The sequence below is a fragment of the Cavia porcellus genome, unplaced genomic scaffold (assembly GCF_034190915.1).
Source record: "Cavia porcellus strain 051 isolate PalLab524CR breed Dunkin Hartley unplaced genomic scaffold, mCavPor4.1 scaffold_15, whole genome shotgun sequence".
In the NCBI taxonomy this organism is placed as follows: Eukaryota; Metazoa; Chordata; class Mammalia; order Rodentia; family Caviidae; genus Cavia; species Cavia porcellus.
The window spans coordinates 8,402,407-8,409,634 of NW_026947498.1; the positions used below are offsets into that span (position 1 = coordinate 8,402,407).

Below are 7,228 nucleotides of genomic sequence, written 5' to 3' on the forward strand. Positions count from 1 at the left end.
CGATTCCCTATTGGATCCTGATTTAATCAATCTTACTTAAGGGATTACACGCATAAGCTTATTGGTTGCCCGCAGTTCTGTCCTACCTCATGCCTAGCTTGCGAGTTCCCATTTTCCCCACCTTGGACCAACCTCATCTTGTGGTTTTGCTTTGTAAAAATCCCTGGAAAAGCAGGGTCCTCAAGCAACCCACTGGGCCATCTCCCTCTTGTACAGAAGCTTTCTTTCTCGCAGTAAATATACCCTGCTCTTAACCTCTGTTGTTCCTAAAATTTATTTGTGGATTTTAGAGAACACAAACTCGCACTGGACAAACAGTTGGTAGGCTGGGAGATCTTTCCACAATATCAGTGGGAAATCAGACAGTCCCTGTGAAACCAAAAGGTGGGAAGAGAGGTTGGAAGATGTGCCCAATGGAGTCTCAGGTTTCTGGAGCCTCCCTGTGGGCTGCATGATCTCAGGCTGTAGGGGGAGGAAGAGGTGTCTGACATGGTTGGAACAGATAAGCACATGTGGCGGGGCGCCCTTTGGTCTCAGCCACAGGGAAGTTGGCTAAGTCTCAAAAGTTCCACCAAGTCCTGCCACTCGGCCAGTACAGCAGGGTCCTCTGGGCAGCACAGGAGCCCTGAGAGGAGACAGAGACAGACCCGCAAGGCCATCCTGGAGTCCGGCGGATCCCAAAGGCAAGTGGCAGATAACTGGGGTAGAGACAGACCATCCTCCCTTGTGGCACTCTGGCCTTGCCCAAGGTCACTGCCATGCTGAGGTAGGATAGGAAAGTCATAACTTTAAAATTGTGCTTTTAGGGAAAAAGAATGTGAAAAGCTGCAGCTTTGAGTCACAAAAGTTACCCAAACCTTTTTCTCTTCCATGAAACTTGCTTGAAAAAAAAAAAGAGAGAGAGAGAAAGAAAAATTCCTAAAAGTCTCAAACATGCAGAAAGCTTGGGCCAGTGCTTTTCGGCTAAAAGTAGTATTTCCTCTCACAGAAAGCAGGCAGCGTGTCCCAGCTCCAAACCCAGGGAAGTGATATCTTCCTAACCCTCCTCACTGGCATCAGAAGGATGACCTGTGAGACGGGGGAGATAACACTTCCTGGGCTGCCAGGTCCACACAAAACCCCTACCCCAGATTGGGGACCACACATCACTATGGCTAATTTTGCATACTTCCCCAAAGGGTGACCAGAGGCTTGGGACTATGGGCGTTGCCCTTTTGAGGTTTCCTATTACCCCTTAAGGATGGGCCATCCTCTCCCACCCACTAAGACTAAGACTAAAACCACTAATTCTAAAAACACTCCAGGGCAAGATGCTTCTTAGCTTAAGAGCTTCTCCAGCCTCCTAAATGGTCCCCAGGTTACCCTTGCCCACTGAGTTACAGACCTCTTCGTCCCCCCTCTAGTTTAAGTCTTCTGCTAGCCCTGCCCATTGCTGTACACACCCAATACAGAGTGGCTGTCTTGGGGTGTCCCACTCTGGGCCCATCTGCAGGTACCCACTTCGCGTCACTCATCACCTACTACTAAATTCGTCTGTCTCTTATTTTATCCTCTCCTCATGCCCTTGATATAGGCAATCGGGGATCCTGGCTAGGTCCCCGATACCCAGAGCCTCTCTCTGGCTGTCTGTCTCTGTCTGTCTGTCTCTCTGAGCCCCACTCATCTTGAGGTGCACTGTTTAATTTCACCTGACACCCTCTCTCTGCTGCTCCCTGAGGCATCTGCAAGTTTCTCCTTCTGTGACAGCAGTCAGCCACCTACACCCTATCAGTGGGTAAAACGAGCTGTCCCCCCACCCCTGCTGCATGGGGCACCTCCTTGAACCCCGTCTGGTGACAGTGCACGGGGGACTGTGTGTGACCTGAGGTCTCCGCAGATGGAAGCAGACCTAGATGTGGAGCTACTCACCGTCAGGCCGCTGAGAGCTCCCTGGACTCCTGTGCCCTTGAGGACCTTGCCACCCAGCGCCGTCTGGGAGCTCCGGGTTCCTGGGTTCCACGCTTGTGGTTTCGGCATCTGAGCCTCAGTCAACCTCAGATGGAAAATATTTGGGGGGAAAAGATTGTGTCTGAACTGACACAGACTTTTCCCTCGATACTGTTTCCTAACTGATGGTGTGACTGCGAAGGAGCAGTGTTCTCACCCACCACAAGAGGCCTCGCCCATAACCTGGACCTGGGGCTGAGAAGTGCAGGGGGCATCTCCTATGCTTGGTGACCAGTCCCAAGCAGGGCGGCTGAGCGGGAAGCAGGCGCTGGCTCTCGCAGCAGCTTCTGAAGCGGGGTACGCGGGGGCAGAGATGGTCTCAGAGTCCGACACAGCAAAGCTGGCTCCGCTGTCCCAGAGAGCACCTGGAGGTGGAGGAGGCTTGTGTTCTGTGCCCCGTCAGGGCCATTGGTATGCCTGCCACTTAGGCCCAGTCCAGATTTGGCCAGGTTAGGTGGCCTGATCGATTAGTGATGTCCACCATGGGAAGAGGCCAACCCAGTTTCTACCCCGCTGGGACCGGCAGCGCTTGCTGTGCTTGGAGTGACTCCGATGCCAGCAGCCACCTGATTCATTTCCCGGAGTCCCTCACAGAAGCTTCAGTCACCCAGGGCTCTATGACAGGCGAGTAGATTTAGAAATGTTCTGTACCAAGTGATGTCTACACAGTGTCAGGAGGGCCAAGGTGATCCCCCAGGGCCACTCAGGGCCAGACTCCTTTAATGCTACCCAGCCTGTTCCAAGCCAATCAGCAGACTAATTTGGTAATCAAACACTCTAGATCATATACTCTAGATCATACAGTCTAGATCCAGCCCCCTCTGAAAAAGCCCCGCCCATAATCCTATGAAGCCCTGAGGAGGGCCATCTAGACACAGCCATGACAATAACTCAGGAGATGCTTTCTCTCTTACACAGTGTCATTGGATGGAGACCACTAGAAGTAGCTCTGAGCAGGATTTAAAATGAACCAATCGGCTTTCTGTGTGTATCTGTGAGTCTGTCCCAGGTCCCCATCTGGAGATGGGAGCTGATCCATAGTAAGTGAACCTCTATGAATCACTGGTCCTGGCTGGGGCCCGCAGTGGCCTTTGATGCCATGAGACTGCCAAGAACAAGACGAGGCCACAGCTGAGGATGCCGACCCCAGTTAACTAAGATGGAGCCTGGGCCTGATCAGTCCACAGTAGTCATTTTAAACTGCTTTTCATCTGTAACCACCTGTACACATTAGGCATCTTGTCAGCAGATTTTGGGGTAGCAGCACATGCTCTAAGCTCTCTGTGGCAGTTTGGGGGGAATCTGGGGGGATCTCCACAAGCAGGATGCCTTACTACAAGGCCACCCTGTGACACCCTTAGCTCAGCAAAACACCTACACCCCTGCAGCCAACACCCCCAGCCCGGAGCAGTGGGTACCAGTCCTCAAGTTTGGGGGAAGAGCTCTCTCCTGGCCTGCAGCTGCCAGCTCTCCACTGAAATCCACTGTAAAAGTTTCCTGCTTTTTAAAAAGTATTTTTTTATTTGTAATATCTGCAGTGCATGATGATCACATTCATTGCGGAAAATCGATACATGTACGTAAAACATCTTCTACCCTCATACGTGCCCTACCTTCCCTTCCTCTTCTCTCCCACCAGCTCGTGGTCCTCTTATCATTTTCCCTATTTCTGCTATGAAACAGCTATCGGTTTAGTCACATAGTGAGCTCAGCTCATTCCAGGCAGCCACACCCGAGATTGTTTTTGAATGAATAGGTGGGTGGACAGATGGATGAATAGGTGGATGGATGGATGTGTGGATGGATGGATGAATGGATGGATGGCTGGATGGATAAATGGATGGCTGAATGGATGATTGAATGGATGAATGGATGGATGGATGGATGAATGGATGAATGAATGAATGGATGAATGGATCACTGGATGGATGGATGGATGGATGGATGAAATGGATGGGTGGATGGATGGAGGAACGGATGAATGGATGGATGGATGAACAGATGGGTAGAAGAAAGAAGGAAGGAAGGGAGGGGAGGAGGAAGGAAGAAGTGGCAGGTGGACAGCTGTACTGATGGACAGGCTGACTCTGAGGTGAGCAAACGCCCCTCCTGAAGCCCCTCTTGCTAAGCCCATCTGACCTCCCCTCTGGGTTTCCTCTCCTGCTGCAGTCAAAGTTCCTAGTGACTACAGGTTTACTAGCCATTTCACAGTCACCTTCTCCACTGCTGGTAGCCTGGTGGCATCTTTGTCACTTGCTGGTAACTATCCCACAGCCCCTCCCAAGGGCCTTTAAGACCTGGGCTCCCCCAGGAGCTGAGGACGGGAGTGACCATCCCTCTGACTGCCCTTTCTGTGCAGAGCCTGGCTATTCTTGTGATGAGCAGCTTCTGGGGCCAAACAAGCCAAGAAGAAGCTTGGCCAGAAGGAGGTAAGGAAGGAGGGAAGGTGAGAGGGAGGGAAGGGAGGGAAAGGGGAGGGGTAGATGGTGGGAAGGGGGAGGGAAGGGAGAGGAGAAGAAAGGGGAAGGAAGTGGGGAGGGACCCTCCAGCAGAACCTGGCCATCCATTTGGCTCCTCAGTGGCCTTAAAGGTAAGGAAACCATAGACATGGTACTATTCGGGATCTGTTTTATGAACTAAACTTTACCACTTCACACTTCCTCCTGAGCTCAGAGTGTCTGTAACTGTCCTGTCATTCTGAAAACTTTTTTTCCCCACCAGCAGGCTAAGAAGGAAAAAGGGCAACTCTTTCTGAAAACTCTTGATTCACCACCCACCCACCGTGGTCAGCACTTCCCTCGGGAGGCCTGAGCCTCTGGGTGTGTCGTGTGTCAGGTGGCCTGTGGAGCCCGATGGGAGCGGCAGGAGAGCAGCTCCTGGGCTGCAGAACTTATGGGACTAAACCCGCTAGGCGGCCACCCTGACACAGCACCCACTCCACAGATGTGGAGACGGAGGCACAAGGGCATCTGGAGCTGGTCCGGGGCCCACGACAAGGCGGGCAGCGGATTTTGCCCTGTCTGTCTGTGTCCTGTGTGCAGGGCTTCCTCCTGGGGTCCCTGTCACACAGAGCTGGCCAGACTCCCACCTCCGGCCCAGACTCGAGCTTTCTCCAAGGCTCCCCACAGACGTGATTTTTCTACACGCAGAGCGCTGGCTCCCATGTGGCTTTTTGGGCCACTGGAGCCCCATGGAATGGGAAGCACTACAGTTTACCCAGTGTCCCCAAGGGTGAGCAAGAGTGGCTGCCAACTGACTTCTGCTGCAGACCATCAGCTGGCCCCTCTTCCTCCGTGGTCCAGGCTGTGGTCCACGCCGTCATATTGTTCCTGTGTTGCTGATGCTTTTCTCTTTTTTGTAGCTGGTTTCTGAGAAACTGATGACTCTTCTTTAACTCCAGTTGTTCCTCTTCTGTCTGAAACAGCTTGGCTTGGGGGCGATCCCTCTGCTCCTTCATAGCTTCTGGAAGATGCTGAGCACATTCAAAAGGGAACAGTTTCGCAGCTTTTTGAGTGAGAAGCGCAGAAGCCTGGGAAACCGAAAGACGGCTGCAGCGTCAGCCAAGGCCAGGCTGATTGGAGGTCAACAGCAGTCACTGAGGCCATGAAAATCCCCAGCCTGGGAAAGTCCCTGCTGTCATGGTGACAGGACAGACGCGCCCCCGACAGCTCCACAGAGCACAGCGTCAGGACAGCAAGGGGACAGCGTGGCAGGACACATTGCATGGCCCATCTGCCAGTCGGGCACATGTGCAGCCAGGCACCAAGATCTTAGGCACTGTTCAAAGAGACAAAACAGCAAGCACTTAGTAAGGTTGGGCCTTGCAGTCCTTGGTTGTAAAGTCGTTTCATATGGGGAAGTGACCGAGTGTAACCCTACATTCCGATGGGCCAGTTAGCAGCCAGCTCCTGCAGGGCCAACAGGGACCCAGCTGCTTCACTGTGACCTTGGTTTCTTCCCCCTACCCCAGCAGGCACTCTGAACCCCACTGCATCCCACTGGAGGCCCTGCCAACAGGGCAGTATTCCCTTGCACCTGGGCACAGACATGATGCTAAAAAAAAACATGTGAAAATGTTCAGCATCACTGGTCATTCGAGACATGCAAATTAAAACAACACCGGGAGAGAATGGGTATTAGCAACAAAGGCTGGAGGGGCAGTGGGGAAAAAGAAGCCCTTATCTACTGTTAGTGGAGAAGCAGACTGTACAACCACTGCGGAAGTCAGTGTGCAGATTCCTCAGGAAACTGGAAGTAGCCAGGCCTGATGGCTCACACCTGGAATCTCAGCATTCAGAAGGCTGAGGCAGGAGGATCACCAGATCATTGAAAAGTTGAAGCCAGCCTGGGCTACATAGTATACAGAAGGCCACCCTGAGCTACAGCTCAAGACTCTGTCTCAAAAAAACCCTAAAATAATAAAAAACCAAAAACACAACTAAGGTAGGAGGTCCCATTTTACCCATCTATTCCCTTCTCTTCTTGGTGTCTTCCCAAAAGAATTAAAAGCATCACACCACAGAGATATGTGCACCCATGATTATAGCAGCGCAGTTTGTAACAGCCAGATCTTGAAAACAAACCAAATGCCATCAACTGTGGAAGGACAAAGAAGATACTTTTTTTTTTTTTAATACAATAGAGTACTCCTGGGCCATAAAGAAGGATAACCTCAAGACATTTCTAGCTAAATGGATGCCCTTGAAACCATACTCTTAAGTAACATAAGTTGGACAAAAATACGCAAGTATCTCATTGTGTCTCTGGCGTGAGAAAGTGAAAGTGTAAATAAGGACCAAAATGTAGATTAGCTACTGTGAAAAAAAGAAATTGCTCAAAAGAAAGGGGAACTAGGGAGGAGAAGGGGGAAAGGAGTGGGGGGAGTGAGAAAAGAGGAGTAAAATAGAAACAAAGCTTTTAAATAAGAAGGGGGAGAGGGTTTGGAGGGAGGGTGGGGGATGAGAGGGAAAAGAGGAATCAAGATGCGTCACGTGGAGGCAAAATTCCCTGGGGTGAAGGTGATCACTGTGTGCATCTAAGCTGTAGCAATAAACAATTTTTAAAAGGTCATTAGGGCCAGGGATTTAGCTCAGTGGTTCAAGTGCTTGCTTGGTAAGTGCAAGGTCGTGAGTTCCATCCCCGGTACCAGAAGAAAGAACATTAAAAAAATTACCCCCACCTCTAATCTTTAAGATTCTTTCAAAATATGAGGCCCAGCATTTCCCAGTGGGCCCTAACATCA

General features: G+C 51.2%; 1 long non-coding RNA gene across 1 annotated transcript; it reads right to left on the reverse strand.

Annotated features, from left to right (window-relative positions):
* Positions 1–257: 257 nt before the first annotated feature.
* Positions 258–5,976, reverse strand: LOC134470440 (uncharacterized). The gene is made up of 3 exons (XR_010039320.1): positions 5,244–5,976; positions 1,909–2,351; positions 258–369 (listed from the first exon to the last, which is right to left on the reverse strand). It is a non-coding gene; the product is annotated as an uncharacterized LOC134470440 (long non-coding RNA).
* Between the last annotated feature and the right edge of the window lie 1,252 nt (positions 5,977–7,228).